Source organism: Schistocerca nitens, chromosome 12 (assembly GCF_023898315.1).
Source record: "Schistocerca nitens isolate TAMUIC-IGC-003100 chromosome 12, iqSchNite1.1, whole genome shotgun sequence".
In the NCBI taxonomy this organism is placed as follows: domain Eukaryota; kingdom Metazoa; phylum Arthropoda; class Insecta; order Orthoptera; family Acrididae; genus Schistocerca; species Schistocerca nitens.
This window is the reverse complement of record NC_064625.1, coordinates 190743690-190765029: the sequence shown is the minus strand read 5'-3', so window position 1 is coordinate 190765029 and position 21340 is coordinate 190743690.

The following is a 21340-nucleotide window of genomic DNA, read 5'->3' as shown; positions in this document are numbered from 1 at the left end:
TTTCACTTGTGGGAAGACTTGATCCAAGGACCTCTCTTTCTGCAGCTGCTCACGCTACCACGGGACCACAGCACTGCTGAGCTCACGTCCTCCTTGATATTGCCTATGTGTCCCATGGACTACTCAGTTTGTATATTTTGCTTATTTTTTCACAGTTCCACACAACTTCTTCCTGTTTTCTCAATTGATCTGTGTTCAGTTTATCAAGGCCTATCCACTGTGCCAAGTTATAACTAAATCTGAGGGGGGTGCGATGGGGAGGTTCCCTTGTCAGTAGTGTATTTTGTGGAAGGCAAACAAATGACGGTTCTTTATTAGCAGGTGCAGCAAATCCCGTAGGAACACTCACTGACTGCACTACGCTCGTCTGCCCTCTTCTACAGTATTGCTGTGCGGTGTGGGATCAGCATCAGGTGGGTCTGACGGAGGACAGCGAAAAATTTCAAAGGTAGGCCGCACGATTTGTATTATCGCAGAACAGGGGAGAGAGTGTCACGCAGAGAGGCACTCGTTAAAACCAAAAGACAAAGGCATTTTTTGTTGTGGCTAGATTTTTTTCGAGAAACTTGAATCAGTTACGTTCTCCTCCGAATGAGAAAGTATTTCGTTGACATCCACCTACGAAGGAAAAATGGTTATTGTGATAAGTGTAATCAGAGATCGTACGATGTAAACCTTTGTATTTTTGCGCGCTGTTCGAGTGGAACGGCAGAGAAATAGAGGGTGAATTCCAGAGCAGTCGTGTAGATGTAGAGATGAAGCGTAAATTATTTTTGTGATACGCTGACTCGGTTACGGGTTGTTGGTGGAAGGGCACGCGATGAATTTAAACTTCGCAGTACCGAGCAACTGTCTGTGCGTTCATACATTGGATTTTAATTGGAGAGTCGCACTTTTCTTTAGATGTAAAAGTCTTTGCATTCGGCTACACCCTAAAACTCAGTCGTGTTCTTAAGATTGTAACGTTGTTTTATTGGCCGTTTTTTCCTGGTCGTGACTTTTCTATTATCACTGCTGTGGCAACGGGTTTTGAGTTTACATATCGATTACTATGCACTCTAAACTCTTCTCCGAACTCCCGTCGCATAGAATCTTTGGTTCTGCACGAATTTTCGACAGCGAGATTAGCTGACATTATCAGGTGAGACCTGGACTATGATGAGCTGGTCTAGGGACCGATGACTTGAGCAGTTTGGTGACATAGGAATCCACACACATTTCAACATTTTTTTAATTTATTTATTTTTTGTTTTTGAAACTAGGAAATCCTCCATTATTTGTTGGCTGTATTCCAGCCTCTGTATTGTGTATTGCCCTGAAATTTTTCCCCTTTGCACCTCCCTCCAAGTTATTCCTTGACGTTTCAGTGTGTAGTTAGTTCTTAATGCAAAATTTATAACTCTGTGTTGTGGTTCAGTTAATTAATCAAAACGAAGTATTTAACAGGTAAATTAGATACTATAATATAATTATACACTTCAGTGGTTGGGAAGGGAGTGAGGCACGGTTGTAGCCTCTCCCGGATGTTATTCAATCTGTATATTGAGCAAGCAGTAAAGGAAACGAAAGAAAAATTCGGAGTAGGTATTAAAATCCATGGAGAAGAAATAAAAACTTTGAGGTTCGTCGATGACATTGTAATTCTGTCAGAGACAGCAAAGGACTTGGAAGAGCAGTTGAACGGAATAGCCAGTGTCTTGAAAGGAGGATATAAGATGAACATCAACAAAAGCAAAACGAGGATAATGGAATGTAGTCGAATTAAATCGGGTGATGCTGAAGGAACTAGATTAGGAAATGAGACACTTAAACTAGTAAAAGAGTTTTGCTGTTTGGGGAGCAAAATACTGACGACGGTCGAAGCAGAGAGCATATAAAATGTAGGCTCGCAAAGGCAAGTAAAGCGTTTCTGAAGAAGAGGAATTTGTTAACATCGAGTATAGATTTAAGTGTCAGGAAGTCGTTTCTGAAAGTATTTGTATGGAGTGTAGCCATGTATGGAAGTGAAACATGGACGATAAATAGTTTGGACAAGAAGGGCAGCGTGGAGGGTAAAAATCGTAGAGGGAGACCAAGAGATGAATACACTAAGCAGATTCAGAAGGATGTAGGATCCAGTAATTACTGGGAGATGAAGAAGCTTGCACAGGATAGAGTAGCATGGAGAGCTGCATCAAACCAGTCTCTGGAGTGAAGACCACAACAACAACGACAATAAGAATAGCGAACTTTTTCGTGCCACGAATACGTGCAAGAAGCACGTACGTTAAATCGTATGTAGCACACGTTTTTATAGTGCGAGGTGTTTCGTAACAATTTGATTTTTTACTTGAATTTTAATAACCTCTACAAATTTTCTGAAATAAGTCATATACGGAAGCTGACCGAAACACAATGAAACTTGCACTGGCTGCGCTGCCTCAAAGCACCCAAGTATGTACACATCCCAATAATCATTTGAATTTACTATTTTTAAAATGTTACAGTTACAGAATTTGACTTCAGGTTAATTGCAGTGCAATGTGGTGAACTTAATGATCTATAGACATAAATGATCTCCTCAGAATAACAAAACATATGGTATTTACTTTTTAGATTCGAAGTATTCGTGGCTGTAGCAGCACTCAGACATTGATTTTTGATTAAGGATGTAATTGCTACACATGCAGTTATACTAACATTTGTATCGTATTGTAACATTAAGTAGATCGTATTAATGAGTAACACATCGTCGCATATTATGCGTGAAATAGTAAATACCACTTTATGTACATCACATTGGACATTATTTTTCACATATTCAATAAAACGTGACAAACTTCAATGAGCGCCGCCATTTTCGCAGATAATTAACAGGTTTGAGTGCCCACACATCACTCCACCTCCTCTGTCCTGGCCAGCCAGCATGTTCTCTGTGTCCGACAGAAGCAACTCCTCCGTTCCGACCAGCTGGGGTTACGGAAATGTCGACCGTGTCAACCCAACTCTCAAATGACGACCTGAAAGCTACCCATCGCCGGCCGGGGTGGCCGAGTGGTTGTAGGCACTACAGTCTGGAATCGCGCGACTGCTACGGTCGCAGGTTCGAATCCTGCCTCGGGCATGGATGTGTGTCATGTCCTTAGGTTAGTTAGGTTTAAGTAGTTCTAAGTTCTAGGGGACTGATGACCTCAGCAGTTAAGTCCCATAGTGCTTAGAGCCATTTTTTGTACAAAAGCGTACTTTTGAACGATACGAAGTCTGGGTCGGGATGTACATTAGTTGTGGTATCGGTCACTTCATTATGGTCTGCCGCATTACAATGTCTTTATTCGTGTCCTGTGACACAGTCTCTTCTTCTTGTGTCAGTGTTTTGCACGCTCACCTATCCCCACCGATTGCAGGGGGAGCCTCCTATCATCGGTCCACCTGATTTTCAGCTTCCTCCTACAGCACGCCAGACATCTCACAAGGAGACTTCCCCAGTGGTGGGATAAACTGTTTGAAGCCGTCAGCACGGTTACGGAGTTTACGATACCAGGTGTCACACAATGCAGCCATTCACGCTGGTGGGCTCTCATTTGCAAGTAACTGACGAAAACCTTTTGTGTGACACTCAATACCGTTAAAAAAATCGCGTTAAACGGTCTGGCTGCGTGGTGTAAAGAGCGGGGTAGTTGTTCCACAAGCAAAAAGTTGCGATTACGAATCTCGAGAGGCGCCCAAATGTTTTTTAATTTCAAATCTTAGTCGAAATGACTTCGATCATGATTTTTATTCAGTGTGTTGATTTAAATATAACTTTTTATTTCCATTCCATTACCACTTCAGTTTTATCATAGTATCCACTTCCGCTTTTTTCTTTCCTATCATTGTTTTTCCACTTGAAATCTTTCTTCGTGTGTTTTTAATTAATTTTATGTACTACTTTAGATTTAATTTATTTTGTTTTTTAGTCCATACTCTTGCGCTCACTTATATCTGTTCCACATTTTGATTGACTTTAGCAATCTTTCATTCAAATCTTCATCTTCCGTTATTTTGTCCATAGTGCAACAGCTGTTTAGGTTCTGTTTTAAATGTCTGTATGACGATTACCATGCCAAAACAATTGCTCATCTAGTAACGAAGAATATTTTTTTCACACCACTGCACAATTAATATAAATGTATTATTTGGTATTCTGTTTTTTAACTAACGCATCGGAATTTCCAACTAATTGACTGCTGTTGTTGTTGTTGTGGTCTTCGGTCCTGAGACTGGTTTGATGCAGCTCTCAATGCTACTCTATCCTGTGCAAGCTTCTTCATCTCCCAGTACCTACTGCAACCTACATCCTTCTGAATCTGCTTAGTGTATTCATCACTCGGTCTCCCTCTACAATTTTTACCCTCCACGCTGTCCTCCAGTACTAAATTGGTGATCCCTTTATGCCTCAGAACATGTCCTATCAGCCGATCCCTCCTTCTAGTTAAGTTGTGCCACAAACTTCTCGTCTCCCCAATCCTATTCAATACCTCCTTATTAGCATTATTCTGTAAGACCACATTTCGAAAGCTTCTATTTTCTTCTTGTCCAAACTATTTATCGTACATGGTTCACTTCCATCCGTGGCTACACTCCATATAAATACTTTCAGAAACGACTTCTTGACACTTAAATCTATACTGGACGTTAACAAATTTCTCTTCTTCAGAAACGCTTTCCTTGCCATTGCCAGTCTACATTTTATATCCTCTCTACTTCGACCATCATCATTGACTGTTATAATAGCTGAATATAATTGCATTCATATTCACGAAAATTCCGATTGGAAAAAGAGTGGTATAAAAGAAAAATGAAAAATGAAAAAAGTTCATACGGTGATTAAAACAGTGTGACCATGTAATAGAAATAAAACATTACATTTTAAACAATTAAGTGAATAAACGTAAGGGTCAAAGTCATCCGATAAAGGTTTAGAAATAAGAAAAAGCTTCGCTTAGCAAGATACGAACCCACAATCCCTTCCAGTATCATATCGTTACACGCCGCAACCAGACTATATAATTCGACATTTTTAACCTTATTGCGTATCACGAAAAGTTCCGAAATTTTTTTCGACAATCACTCGCAAACTAGGGCCGACCAGGGTGAATGGCTGCAGGACGAGATACGTGGGATCTTAATCTACATCGACAACGACCTCGCCGCAGTGGTAACACCTGTTCCCGTCAGTTCACCGAAGTTAAGCGCTGTCGGGCTTGGCTAACACTCGGACGGGTGACCATCCGGTCTGCCGAGAGCTGTTTGGAAGTGGGGTGCATTCAGCCCTTGTGAGGCAAACTGAGGAGAGCTACTCGACTGATAAATAGCGGCTCCGGTCTCGGAAACTGACACACGGCCGGGAGAGCGGTGTGCTGACCACGTGCCCCACCATATCCGCATCCAGTCACGCCTCTGGGATCTACATCTACATCTACATCCATACTCCGCAAGCCACCTATCTCTCTGATTTTATCCTCTCTTCGCGAGATATACGTAGGAGGCAGCAATATACTGCTTGACTCCTCAATGAAGCTACATGGCTCGAAACTTCGACAAAAGCCCGTCCCGAGCTACTAAGCGTCTCTCCTGCAGAGTCTTCCACTGGAGTTTATCTATCATCTCCGTAACGCTTCCGCGATTACTAAATGACCCTGTAACGAAGCGCGCTGCTCTCCGTTGGATCTTCTCTATCTCTTCTATCGATCCTATCTCGTTCGGATCCCACATTGCTGAGCAATATTCAAGCAGTGGGCGAACAAGCGTACTGTAACCTACTTTCTTTGTTTTCGTATTGCATTTCCTTAGGATTCTTCCAACGAATCTCATTCTGGCATTTGCTTTATCGACGATCAACTTTATATGATCATTGCATTTTACATCACACCTAATGTGTACTCCCAGATAATTTATGGAATTAACTGCTTCCAGTTGCTGACCTGCTATATCTTTCTATGTATTCGCAGCACATTACACTTGTCTACATTGAGATTCAATTGCCATTCCCTGCACCGTGCGCCAATTCGCTGCAGATCCTCCTGCATTTCAGTGCAATTTACCATTGTTACGACCTCTCGATGTACCACAGCATCATCCGCAAAATCCTCAGTGAACTTGCGATGTTATCCACAAGGTAATTTATGTATATTGTCAGTAGCAACGGTCCTACGACACACCCCTGCCGCACACCTGAAATCACTCTTACTTCGGAAGACTTCTCTCCATTGAGAATGACATGCTGCGTTCTGTTATCTAGGAACTCTTCAATCCAATCACACAATTGGTCTGATAGTCCATATGCTCTTACTTTGTTCATTAAACGACTGTGGGGAACTGTATGGAATGCCTTACGGAAGTCAAGAAACACGGCATCTACCTGTGAACCCGTGTCTGTGGCCCTCTGAGTCTCGTGGACGAATAGCGCGGGCTGGGTTTCACACGATCGTCTTTTTCGAAACCCATGCTGATTCCTACAGAGTAGATTTCTAGTCTCCAGAAAAGTCATTATACTCGAACATAATACGTGTTCCAAAATTCTACAACTGGTCGACGTTAGAGATATAGGTCTATAGTTCTGCACATCTGTTCGACGTCCCTTCTCGAAAACGGGGATGACCTGTGCCCTTTTCCAATCCTTTGCAACGCTACGCTCTTCTAGAGACCTACGGTACACCGCTGCAAGAAGGGAGGCAAGTTGCTTCGCGTACTCTGTGTAAAATCGAACTGGTATCCCATCAGGTCCAGCGGCCTTTCCTCTTTTGAGCGATTTTAATTGTTTCTCTATCCCTCTGTCGTCTATTTCGATATCTACCATTTTGTCATCTGTACGACAATCTAGAGAAGGAACTACAGTGCAGTCTTCCTCCGTGAAACAGCTTTGGAAGAAGACATTTAGTATTTCGGCCTGTAGTCTGTCATCCTCTGTTTCAGTACCATTTTGGTCACAGGGTGTCTGGACATTTTGTTTTGATCCACCTACCGCTTTGACATAAGACCAAAATTTCTTGGGATTTTCTGCCAAGTCAGAAAACGGCGGCCGGTCGGTGCCGTTGGGCCTTCACGGCCTGCTCGGGAGGAGTTTAATGTATTTTTTTATCAACATCACCGCTGGGGACATCTACTTCTCAACGCGCATGGGCCCTCTTCCGGTTTCTCGCACAGTTCGTGATTCATTCCGTCCGATGCTGCGTCTCTATCGAGTCGAAAAGAGTTGTTACCGAGGCATCGGAGAAGCTGTGCACGTAAGTACGGGTTGGGAGGTAGTGGGGCAGGCAGGGGTCGTTGACCCCGGCTCTCCGGCTTCCTGACACGACCATTACGGCGACCACGACCACGACCCATCTCGCGGAGGCGCCTCTGGCCGCGCCCCACTCACGCGCACCGGCCTGAGTGTTCACGCACGCCCGCTACACACACGACCGGTCCCGGGCTCCCATGTGAGAACAGACGCCACACACGTTCTCACAGCCACACCGCCCCCGCAACTGCAGCTGCTGACGGCGTGAAGTACCGTCACGCTTCAGCGACTAGGCTTTTCTGTCCGGCAACACGGGTTCTGTGACGTGTGACGGCGGAGAATAGAGCTTACCTACAAGAGTTGCCGCATCGACGGCAGTGATACGTCGTGGTATGGGAAAACTTAACCAAACCGTAAGGTAAGCAGAGCACAAAGGCTCCAGGGAGTGAAAGCGTAGACCCAAATGAGGTTACAGTTTCAAACACAATTTGATTTCATAAACATTAAAAAACAATTGTTCACTGGTTCAAATATATATATATATATATATATATATATATATATATATATATATATATATATATATATATATATATATACTCCTGGAAATTGAAATAAGAACGTGAATTCATTGTCCCAGGAAGGGGAAACTTTATTGACAAATTCCTGGGGTCAGATACATCACATGATCACACTGACAGAACCACAGGCACATAGACACAGGCAACAGAGCATGCACAATGTCGGCACTAGTACAGTGTATATCCACCTTTCGCAGCAATGCAGGCTGCTATTCTCCCATGGAGACGATCGTAGAGATGCTGGATGTAGTCCTGTGGAACGGCTTGCCATGCCATTTTCACCTGGCGCCTCAGTTGGACCAGCGTTCGTGCTGGACGTGCAGACCGCGTGAGACGAAGCTTCATCCAGTCCCAAACATGCTCAATGGGGGACAGATCCGGAGATCTTGCTGGCCAGGGTAGTTGACTTACACCTTCTAGAGCACGTTGGGTGGCACGGGATACATGCGGACGTGCATTGTCCTGTTGGAACAGCAAGTTCCCTTGCCGGTCTAGGAATGGTAGAACGATGGGTTCGATGACGGTTTGGATGTACCGTGCACTATTCAGTGTCCCCTCGACGATCACCAGTGGTGTACGGCCAGTGTAAGAGATCGCTCCCCACACCATGATGCCGGGTGTTGGCCCTGTGTGCCTCGGTCGTATGCAGTCCTGATTGTGGCGCTCACCTGCACGGCGCCAAACACGCATACGACCATCATTGGCACCAAGGCAGAAGCGACTCTGATCGCTGAAGACGACACGTCTCCATTCGTCCCTCCATTCACGCCTGTCGCGACACCACTGGAGGCGGGCTGCACGATGTTGGGGCGTGAGCGGAAGACGGCCTAACGGTGTGCGGGACCGTAGCCCAGCTACATGGAGACTGTTGCGAATGGTCCTCGCCGATACCCCAGGAGCAACAGTGACCCTAATTTGCTGGGAAGTGGCGGTGCGGTCCCCTACGGCACTGCGTAGGATCCTACGGTCTTGGCGTGCATCCGTGCGTCGCTGCGGTCCGGTCCCAGGTCGACGGGCACGTGCACCCTCCGCCGACCACTGGCGACAACATCGATGTACTGTGGAGACCTCACGCCCCACGTGTTGAGCAATTCGGCGGTACGTCCACCCGGCCTCCCGCATGCCCACTATACGCCCTCGCTCAAAGTCCGTCAACTGCACATACGGTTCACGTCCACGCTGTCGCGGCATGCTACCAGTGTTAAAGACTGCGATGGAGCTCCGTATGCCACGGCAAACTGGCTGACACTGACGGCGGCGGTGCACAAATGCTGCGCAGCTAGCGCCATTCGACGGCCAACACCGCGGTTCCTGGTGTGTTCGCTGTGCCGTGCGTGTGATCATTGCTTGTACAGCCCTCTCGCAGTGTCCGGAGCAAGTATGGTGGGTCTGACACACCGGTGTCAATGTGTTCTTTTTTCCATTTCCAGGAGTGTATATATATATATATATATATATAATGGGAAACATCACAACAGAGGATAACCTTAGGAAACCTACAGATTAAATGCCTGGCTTTTGCAGACGATTTGGCGATTGTCACGAAAGGTATAAAGGAAACAAAAGACGCTATTGAAAAACTACACGAAATCGCTTCCAAAACTGGACTACAGATCTCTTACGAAAAGACACAGTTTATGAGCACAAAGTATGGCACGATTTACAAAACGGCAAACTTCAAATACCTCGGTGAAACACTACAAATGGGTGGACATAACAGAGACTCAAACGAAGAAAGAAAGACTAAACTGGACAAGGCATACAAAGTAGTGTGGAATCATTACAACAAGAAGTCTATCTCACAAAAAGCCAAATTACGCCATTACGACACGGTGGTGCTCCCCGAGGCACTATATGCAGCAGAGACCACACTAATCCTAGGGCATACACGTATCAGACAATTAGAAAAAGTAGAACGGAAAATACTTAGGAAAATATTTGGCGTAACTAACAACAATGGAATATGGATCAAGAAACCTACAGAGGAACTGTACAAACATACGGAGACAATCACAGAAAAGATTAGAAAACGCAGACTACAATTCTATGGACACCTATACAGAATGCCATCACACGGCTGGCCAAACAGATCTTTGACTGGGTAACCACTAGAAACAACAAATGGGTGGCAGAGGTAGAAAACGACCTGAACCAACTCAACATAACAGCAGACACAATAAACGACAGAATAAAATTCAGAAACATCATTAAGAAAAGTAAACTACATGAGATACAATGTGACAAACGAACAGGCGTAAAATGGACCGAAGAACGCAAGCAAGATCACAGCCAGAAGATGAAAGAAATATGGGCAACCAAAAAGGCAATCAAGATGAAGCCGAAGACACAAAGCCGACAAGAAGCATGGACAGAGGACCGGAAACAGAAACACAGCGAGCGAATGAGGGAAGTTTGGGCAGCAAGGAAGGCAGCAAAAGGAACTGGCCACGTAGTTTAGTCCAAATGCGCTCTTTAAGGGCAAAACACCAATAATGTTACAAACAGGTACGGCCAAACTTTCAGGAAACATTCCTCACACACAAATAAAGAGAAGATGTTATGTGGACATGTGTCCGGAAACGCTTAATTTCCATGTTAGAGCTCATTTTAGTTTCGTCAGTATGTACTGTACTTCCTCGATTCACCGCCAGTTGGCCCAATTGAAGTAAGGTAATGTTGACTTCTATAACTATATGTTTACGTAATGTGTATACATAAACATACAGTTATAAATGTCCCCGTTCGTAGTCTCTAATTATAACAATATGTTACTTTTGTGCTGTAACATATAGCTATAATCAGCGGTGGAAACATATTTGCGAGCGCCGACCGTGTGCGGCTGTTTCTTGTTGGATCGTCTCATCAGTCGGAAGTTGCATTGCAGAGGAGAGTAAATGCCTATTCAAAATATAATTATTTAGTAGTTTATCATGCATTTACCAGTAGAATATGGCGCGGAGAAAATATTTCGCCGCATACAACTTCCGTCCGATTTCGACGAAAGAATTCGTGACTGTGAACTCTCTATTTGGCAGAAACATAAAGAAAATTAAATAACTTCATGAAGGAGTGAGACATAGATTCTATATTAAATAAATAGTCTATACACCAATTCCATTTAAATCTGAATTTATGGCAATTAATAGATGAACTTACACTGCTGTGAAAGATTTAACGTGGATGCCGTTTTGTCTGGCACTTCTCGTAATAAAAATAATTCCTTTGACGTTTTCACATACATGTCGCACAATAAATCTACTACTATTCAGTATTGCACTTTTAGTATAGCACTTTTACTTTACACTAAAATAATATTATTTTTAACGGTAATAACACGGCGGCAAAACATGCGCGTCCGACACAAGTTACAAGAGACATGAGAATAAATGAGTAACTGTTCATCGAGAATATCTCGTACGTCAAAAAAAAAAAAAAGTGTTCTTCTTCTGTCCGTTTTTCGCGCCGCGGTTTTCAAAGTCAATAGTAACTCACTGCATCTCTGACGGCGCTTCGACAATAAACTGTGGTGTCACCGCCAGACACCACACTTGCTAAGTGGTAGCTTTAAATCGGCCGCGGTCCATTAGTACATGTCGGACCCGCGTGTCGCCACTGTCAGTGATCGCAGACCGAGCGCCACCACACGGCATGTCTAGAGAGACGGACTAGCACTCGCCCCAGTTGTACGGACGACGTAGCTAGCGATGCGCACTGACGAAGCCTCGCTCATTTGCAGAGACGATAGTTAGAATAGCCTTCAGCTAAGTCAATGGCTACGACCTAGCAAGGCGCCATTAGCATTATATAGCTTGTATCTAAAGAGTCTCACTTGTATCGTCAAGAGCGATGTACCACAAGGATGGATTAAAGTTAAGTATTCCAGGAGCTACGTACTTTTCTTTATAGCATTCATTACGTATCCTGTTTCAGACCTATCTACTAGCCTGCGTGAGTTCACGCGTGCCTTTCGGCTACTTCCGAGTGGCGTGGCTGTCTTGTTACGCCACAACATAAACAAGTTACGTCACAGGTCGTTCACCTTTTACATTCTCGCAACATTATTTGCTAACTGTGGCTGTCGCCGAGCGACTGCTCGATTAGTGAATGATTTAAAATGATAAGACAATCACATAATGTAACACTTCGGTGCTTGTGTTGTCATGCGACTCATTGCTCTACAGTACTAGCATCAAGCACATCAGTACGTAGCATCAACAGGTTAGTGTTCATCACGAACGTGGTTTTGCAGTCAGTGCAATGTTTACAAATGCGGAGTTGGCAGATGCCCATTTGATGTACGGATTAGCACGGGGCAATAGCCGTGGCGCGGTACGTTTGTATCGAGACAGATTTCCAGAACGAAGGTGTTCCGACAGGAAGACGTTCGAAGCAATTGAACGGCGTCTTAGGGAGGACGGAACATTCCAGCCTATGACTCGCGACTGGGAAAGACCTAGAACGACGAGGACACCTGCAATGGACGAGGCAATTCTTCGTGCAGTTGACGATAACCCTAATGTCAGGGTCAGAGAAGTTGCTGCTGTACAAGGTAACGTTGACCACGTCACTGTATGGAGAGTGCTACGGGAGAACCAATTGTTTCCGTACCATGTACAGCGTGTGCAGGCACTATCGGCAGCTGATTGACCTCCACGGGTACACTTCTGCGAATCGTTCATCCGACAATGTGTCAATCCTCATTTCAGTGCAAATGTTCTCTTTACGGATGAGGCTTCATTCCAACGTGATCAAATTGTAAATTTTCACAATCAACATGTGTGGGCTGACGAGAATCCGCACGCAATTGTGCAATCACGTCATCAACACAGATTTTGTGTGAACGTTTGGGCAGGCATTGTTGGTGATGTCTCGATTGGGCCCCATGTTCTTCCACCTACGCTCAATGGAGCACATTATCACGATTTCATACGGGATACTCTACCTGTGCTGCTAGAACATGTGCCTTTACAAGTACGACACAACATGTGCCTCGTGCACGATGGAGCTCCTGCACATTTCAGTCGAAGTGTTCGTACGCTTCTCAACAACAGATTCGGTGAGCGATGGATTGGTAGAGGCGGACCAATTGCGTGGCCTCTTCGCTCTCCTGACCTCAACCCTCTTGACTTTCATTTACGGGGGCATTTGAAAGCTCTTGTCTACGCAAGCCCGGTACCAAACGTAGAGACTCTTCGTACTCGTATTGTGGACGGCTGTGATACAATACGCCATTCTCCAGGGCTGCGTCAGCGCATCAGGGATTCCGTGCGACGGAGGGTGGATGCATGTATCCTCGCTAACGGAGGACATTTTGAACATTTCCTGTAACAATGTGTTTGAAGTCACGCTGGTACGTTCTGTTGCTGTGTGTTTCCATTCCATGATTAATGTGATTTGAAGAGAAGTAATAAAATGAGCTCTAACATGGAAAGTAAGCGTTTCCGGACACATGTCCACATAACATATTTTCTTTGTTTGTGTGTGAGGAATGTTTCCTGAAAGTTTGGCCGTACCTTTTTGTAACACCCTGTATACGATTACCCTGAAATCACACTTAAGTGCCTGGCAGAAGGTTCATCCAACGACCTTCACAATAATTCCATATTATTCCAATTTCGAGCGGCGCGCGAAAAAAAACGAGCACCAATACCTTTCCATGCGATCTCTGCTTTCCCATATTTTATCATGGTGATCATTTCTCCCTATGTAGGTCGGCGTCACCAAAATATTTTCGCTTTCGGAGAAGAAAGTTGGTGATTGACATTTCGTTAGAACAATCCGCCGCAACGAAAGTGTCTTTGTTTAAATGATGCCCACCTGAGATATCACACCATGGCCGGTGAGACTCTCTCTTTCCAATTGCTCCATAAAACAAAACGTGCTCACCATCTTTGAACTTTCTCGATGCACCTGGTTAATCCTATATTGTAGGGATACGACACCGCGCAGCAGTATTCTAAAAGATGATGGACAAGCGGCCTCTTTAGTGGATCTGTTACATCTTCTAGGTGTTCTGCCAATAAATCGGTCGTTTGATACGCCTACCCCACAACATTTTCTGTGTGTTCTTTCCAAGCTGAGTTGTTCGTAATTGTAATTCCTAAGTATGTAGCTGAATTTGCGGCCCTCAGATTACATTGATTTATCGTGTAACTGAAGTTTAACGGATATGGTTAACGTGACACTTTCCGTTATCTAAGATCAGTTACTAATTTTTGCATCACACAGGTAACTTATCCCAATCGTTTTGCAATTTGTTTTGCTCTTGTGATAACATGGGCGTTAAATTGTGCGAGGCCTCTACAGACTGTAAGGAAATGACAAGATTCTGGTCTCTCTCGACCTAAGCTGCAGAAAATGGTGGCCTTCCAAGATTCCCGAGAACAATAGTTTCGCCGACCTGTTAAAAACTTCACCGTTGAAAAATTTCAGAAATGTGCGTTGTTACCATCTATATCAACTGTTGATTTGGTAATGAGCTTTTAAAGGTCCTGAAATCTTCAACGCCCATTTTATACACTATAAATTGTAAGAAGTGCAAATTATAATTCGCTAATCTGCAAAGTTTAGCCAACTTACTCGCCTTTGAGAAAGTTTCGAGAATTCTGAATGGTATATTACGTTTATCCCGCTGGCTGCTTTTTCCGTGGGACCATGGTGTTTACAGCAGTCACGTACTCTTCACCACTGCTCCTTTTCTGCTTTCTGACATTCGATTCCACACATTTTCATTCCTTAAACGTCTTGTACCTTTTCCTACAACCAGTTTATTATTACAAGCTGTAACCTTCAACAGCTACCCAAAACAGTGTTGGCAAACTACCTCCAGTTACGAAATACTGTTACGTATGCGATGTAGGCAAAATTATGTTGGCCCCTAATTAAGAAGCGAGCAGCGCAGGACAACAAAAGCAGGCTTTGTGCTTTCGGCCTTTAAGGTTGTAAATGTCTCAGAAATTGGTGAGACAGCTTTTCGTGAATATTCATGCAATGTTGCGCGGAGCTCAATGGACGAATCGACGTATCACATGTGTGACGAATCACACATTTGGCGTACAGTGCCTTCAGTAGTGACCCGTGGAACACTCCTACGGCTGTAGGACAGTTTTTGGACGTCCGAGTGGTACAGGCGCGCGTGGAGGTGGAGCACCAGTGGCCGGCGGAATCGGGACTCTTGCACTGGTCAGCCCAGAACATTAGGCTATGACCATCGACCTAAACCCCTCCACGCGACAGCGGCGCCACCTGGCGAGGAACGACTGCTAGCGAGACAAAAAATGGTTCAAATGGCTCTGAGCAGCATGGGACTTAACTTCTGAGGTCACCAGTCCCCTAGAACTTAGAACTACTTAAACCTAACTAACCAAATGACATCACACACATCCATGTCCGAGGCAGGATTCGAACGTGCGACCGTAGCGGTCGCGCGGTTCCAGACTGAAGCGTCTAGAGCCGCTCGGCCACCGCGGCCGGCTGGCGTGGCTTCAGAGCTGCACGGAAGTCACGGTAATCGGGTGACTTGTGTGTGTGTGTGTGTGTGTGCAGGTGTGGTGCCAACCCCCTGCAGCCACCTGCCAAGGCTTCACTGCTCCTGCGCCAGAGCTGGACCTACCGGCTGTAAGGCATGTCGTCATGATGCGTTGGCTGCTCAGTGCACGTACTCGGCTCCAGGGCCGCCGTTCCAACAACCCTACCACAACAAAGGTTAACATTTAATATTGATTGTGGTGTTGCTCACGCTGCTAAATACTGTATTTTCGGGCAACAACAAAGTTATTATGTGGCAGGTGTCATTAGAGCACAGTTAATAAAGTCATTTCATGTAATAATGGATAAAGTAGGCACTCGTCTTTTCGTGTTTCCCACGCTGGTCTCGTTGTAAAATCGTGGCTCAATCGTCGAAAATCTAGGTGGTGATGATTCCAAGCTCGGATGTAAAGAGGCCTGGGTTTTATTCTGCTATATTCGAAAGTTTTGTAGATGCGCTTCAAAATCATTCTTGAAGATTACACCTTTCAAAGTTAGCACTATAGTGATGTAAAAAAAATAATCAGCGCTCCGAATTTAAGTTACACTTCCGTTTTTTGCTTTTGTTGCAATAGCACGTAACACACAAAACATCACTTCACAATACAAAACATACTTGAAAACATCTTCCTCACTGTTAAAGTTCACATTTTATAAACTGGCTACAATGTGCGTCTTTCCAACATGACGCCCAACGCTTGACCCTCTGAAGGTCCGACTCTAACTACTAACTAGTAGAGTTGTGGCGATTCGTGAATGAGTCGTTCATTAGAAAGACTCTAAATAAAGAATCGTAAGAATCGAATCGTGATACGGACGAATCGTCGTTCAAAAGAATCGTAAGAACGATTGCGTGTTTCCGAGTCGTGACGATTCCAAGTTCCAACAATTCATCGATTCTTAGTACTCTATGCTTCGAAGGCGACTTCCGAAACATGCCGAGTCGTGCCGAATGATTACGACCGGCAGATGGCAGCCCAGTGGAGGATGCGTGGGAACAAAAGGAAGCTCGGGACGAACGAACGAAGTTCGTGGGCCGTAATATTACTCGACGTGAAAACCAAGCTGACACTTGGCGGTGGCTCACGGGAACGGGCGTAAAGGCATTTCCCATGTACTGTCGCTACCATCAGCCACCGCGCCGACGTCAGCTCAGTTTGCGGGAGTAATACACGAACTAGTGATGACAGAAACGATATACCGCGGGTACACAGCTCCCAATACACACGATTAAAATCAAGAAATCCAAGTATGGTGAATAAATACGTACCTCTTATTTGTTGCAGATGCAATGCAAAACACACACACCTTCTTTACACACGAGCAATAGCACTTGGATTATGTATTATACTTCGCGTATCTCGAAAACGGTCCTAACGATTTGGATGAAATTTTGTATTTACACTGGTTTTTGCTTTTTTGAGTTCACCTACATAGTTCCATTCTTTCGTAAAAAGTCAGTTTTACAATGTATATACCCTACATAGTTCCATTCGTAAAAACGCAATTTTATATTATAAAAACGCTATTTCACATGTTTTTATAACGCCATCTCGTAAAACTTCGTTAGTACGTATTGAGTGTAGTTAAGGTTTTGGTTTTTATGTTTTTCTGTATATAGGTGTCTTTCCTTACTGCACGCGATTTTACAAAAATAATTTTTAAATAAAAAGGCGAATTTAGTGTTTCTTGGGAACGGCTTTAACAGTTAGGATAAAATTTTATATTTAGATAAGGATTTTGATTTTTAAGTTTATCTATATTGGTGTGTTTCCTGAAAAAACTCGATTTTACACAATAAGTATTTTATTTCGCAATTTCGTAAATCTTTGTTACTATTGGATGTTACAGTAGAGGTGTATCAAAATTTTTGTGAGATGGCGGTATAACATTATCCGAATATGTGCAACTTACCGTACATCCAGTAGTAACAATCATCCTAGGTATGTTTCAGGTTAGACATGGTTTCCTCTGATCGCTGGTATCTCGGAAAAGAAAATTTATATTTAGTTAACTGTTTGCTCTCAACTTTATTTCAATAAGTAGCTTCTCCCACAAAATACGATTTTCCAAAAAGAAACAGAGCTAAGCTCGGTCTTCCACACATTATGGTAATAACAAGAGTAATATGCACATTACAGCATTAGATTACTGATTACTTGCATAACTGTATCAAAGTTTCTTGTCTAAACACAGTTCAAAGCAAGTATTGTCACAAACATATACATTTCTGGCTCAGTTCGCGAAAAAGTTCTACACACACACATACACAGTTTATAAATTATAGTTCAAAAACATTATCTTTCTTAATTTCCTCGATGTTAGACGTCGTCGTAAGTCTGTGAGAGTATTTCCAGCCCTTGAAAGAACACGCTTACACGGAACAGAGCTTCCCACCACACACAAGCGTCTTAACATTAGCTGGTACAGTTTCGGGTAATATATCTTATGTTCACTCCACCATCTAAAAGCAAAATACCTATGCTTTGTATTTAGAAGAAAGTCAAGCTAAATTTGCTGTGTGGGAGGGCTGTCAGCTGCGTTATGAATTACAAGGGTGATGTGGACTTGGAAAGACATCTTAGCACAGAAAAACATAGGAAGATATGAGCCAAACCACGTCTGCCTCACTGCTAGATTTTGTTACTATAAAACAGACGTCTGTAGTTAGATAGGTTCAAGCCAAACAACCAAACTGGCATACCACGTAATTTTGCTCCACCTTTCGCATAAATCGACTCCTCTTTCCTGACATATTGAAATGAAACAATAGATGCAATCAAATCAAACGTGACCTTTCATCAATTAAGGCATTACACGCATAAATCGAGAATCACACTTGTAACGTCATATGCATGTTTACTCATAAATAAACTATTTCTGGCATATCTTATCATGACACAGTTCGATTCTAACCCCATTGACAATTTCAGACATGTCCTTGCATTCCGTAAGAATCGTGCCATCGCAGACTAGAATGAATCGTGAAAGAATCGTAGGAATCGATTTGCAACGTGAGATTGAATCGTAGGAATCGAATCGGGAAAAAGAATCGAGTTGCCCAACTCTACTAACTAGTAATCGCTTACGCGCCCAAAAATCAGAGTTACAAGTACGTCAAAGATCATAGTGACAAAAGAAAGAATACACATAAGAATAATATCATTGCAATATAAACATATCGATGTATCACAAATGAAATCAAATCTGAATGTTGTCTCAGAAATATGTTAAGTAGTTAACAGAAACACAGTAGAATATTATTGGTATCGAGAGGTTCAGGTGAGGTGCCGTAATGGTTACGTAATTCAAGTACCATTACACCGTGAAACACCTGTGAAACGCGCTGCCCCCTGGGCGTTTAACACGCGTGGCCCGGCGGGCTATTGACAGAGCGGAGCTGGCTGGGTCTATAGGCGCAGCGTGTTTGCCGCTCGGCAAACAGCTCCCTGGTCGCCGGCAGACGCTCAAATATTGGCCGCCTGTAAACAGCCGCTGTTTGCGGGGAATCCCCGGCCTCGTTATCGCCGATCTGCGGGCTGCCGCCTTGCCTGTGAGCCTGCCGCCGCCTCCTCCCTGTGGTGTGGGCCCCGTAGCTCTCCCGAACACCTGCTCCACTGAGTGGTCACTTGTGTCTGTGTGTGTGTCGCCAACATACTCTGTTTTATTTTCGACTTGCCTCTTTCAGTCGGAAGACTGCTTGTCTGATTTGCGCTCCCCGCTAGACTCCGAATAACTACGGTATGCAGACATTTGCCACGATTTTACCTGCTCCGAAGGGTTGGGTCGCTTGTCTCCCCCTCCTCCCCCTCCTCCTCCTCCTCCTCCTCCTCATCGCTGTCGCGCATTAAAGGTACTTAACATAGGACCAGAATCTCTTTGGATTTTTCTGCCACATTTTTAGAGAGACTTTCTGTGGTGTCACCGCCAGACACCACACTTGCTAGGTGGTAGCTTAAATCGGCCGCGGTCCATTAGTACATGTCGGACCCGCGTGTCGCCACTGGCAGTGATCGCAGACCGAGCGCCACCACACGGCAGGTCTCGAGAGACGGACTAGCACTCGCCCCAGTTGTACGACGACTTTGCTAGCGACTACACTGACGAAGCCTTTCTCTCATTTGCCGAGAGACAGTTAGAATAGCCTTCAGCTAAGTCCATGGCTACGACCTAGCAAGGCGCCATTTGTAACATTGCATGTATCTCAAGATAGTCTCACTTGTCTCATCAAGAATGCTGTATACCAAAGGACTATATAAAAGTTAAGTGTTCTAGTAGCTACGTTCTTTTCTTTATCACATTCATCACGTATCCTGTTCCAGACTTAGCGCCAGTCGGCGTGTGTGTACGTGTGCCCTTTCGGCTACCCGTCTCTGTGGACTGGCTGCCTTGTCAGTCCACTTCACTTTCGTTGTGGAAACTATTACATGCATCTCGCATTGAAATCCGCACCAAATTTCGAGCCTCAGTAAAACTTCGCCAATCATGGAGATGTTGCGTTCGTCTAAATTATACTTACCTTTTTCGGTGCTCCTGCAGCAGCCTTCTGTCGTGATTTGTGTACCATGGGGGATCAGTTCCGTCTGATATTAATTTATTTGGTATGAATCTCTCGAGTGCTGTTGATACTATTTCTTTGAACTTAAGCCACATATGGTCTTCACTTACATAGTTTGGAAGGATTGGAGACTGTCTCTTAGAAAGACGTCAACCGAATTTTTAGCTGCTTTTATAAATATATATATTTCACGTTTAGTTTTGGTGAATTTCTTTGTTACGGAATTGAGCCTCACTACGACTATGTGTTCACTAATCCCTGTATCCGTCGTGATGCTCAGGATTATTTGTGGCTAAGAGGTCTAGTGTGTTTTCGTAACCACTTACAATTTGAGTGGCCTCGTGAACTATTTCTTCAAAATAATTAAAAAGAAAGCATTTACAACAATTACGGAAGTTGTTTTCTATCTACAATAGGGTCTGAAAATGTATTTTTATCAACATGCGGAAGGTAGATTGAAGTCACTCGCAACTGTATGACAAGCGTACCTATTTGTGATGAGACTCAAGTTTTCTTTGAACTGTTCAGCAACTGTTCCATATGAGACCGGGGGTCAGTAAAAGGAGCCAGTTATTAATTCATTCCGGTTGTCGAATATAACCTCTGCCCATACTAAGTCACAGGAACTACCTGCTTCATTGTAGCTTGTGAACTGGAACACACATTACATTATTTTTCCTTAAGTTGTGCTTCTTGTTTCTGTTTCAGTGCAGATCATTACGATTACGGCTTTTCCCTCCACAACCTAGGATGCTTTCTCTGTGACCCTGTAAATACCAGAGCTAAACAATGTAGAACAACAACGTACGTTACAAGCATAGCATTCTGTATTACTTCATTTCCTTATTTCTAACATTTTAAAATTGTACATCGACTTTAGATGACATGTCAGTCATAGATGTTCTTATCTCTATTTAGTGAACGTATTTTCAGTCATGTTTTGAACATTGTCCCGCTACACTTTATTAACTAATGTTTCGCCGCAAGAGATATCGCATTTTAGAGAGTAAATTAATATGGAGTATGTCGTTCTTCTTTTCAAACATTCCCATTCCCATTTCATCTTTCCTTATTGTCTTTTGGGCATGCAGTTGTAGTAATTAAAGTAGGCACAAATGCAGTGATAAAAAAAATGATTAGCGTACATTCGCATTCTCTTTACATCGTTCCTTTCTTGTTGCTCCCATGGCGATGCACTGCTTCTTTCGCAATCGGTAAGCGTGAAAGGAAGCTACCGTACAGACAGAGGGATCTATATTTATACTTGGCAGAACTAATTACATACTGACATAATAGTCGGAACTGCTTCCGTTTCCCAAAAGTTATAAATATTTAGATTTCGGAAAAGAAGCTGTGTATTTCGCCAAGATGTCGAAGAAGAAGGTCCCTTACGTACTGGTTGTATCGAGTAAGATGTGGAGGCGGCGGTTCGAA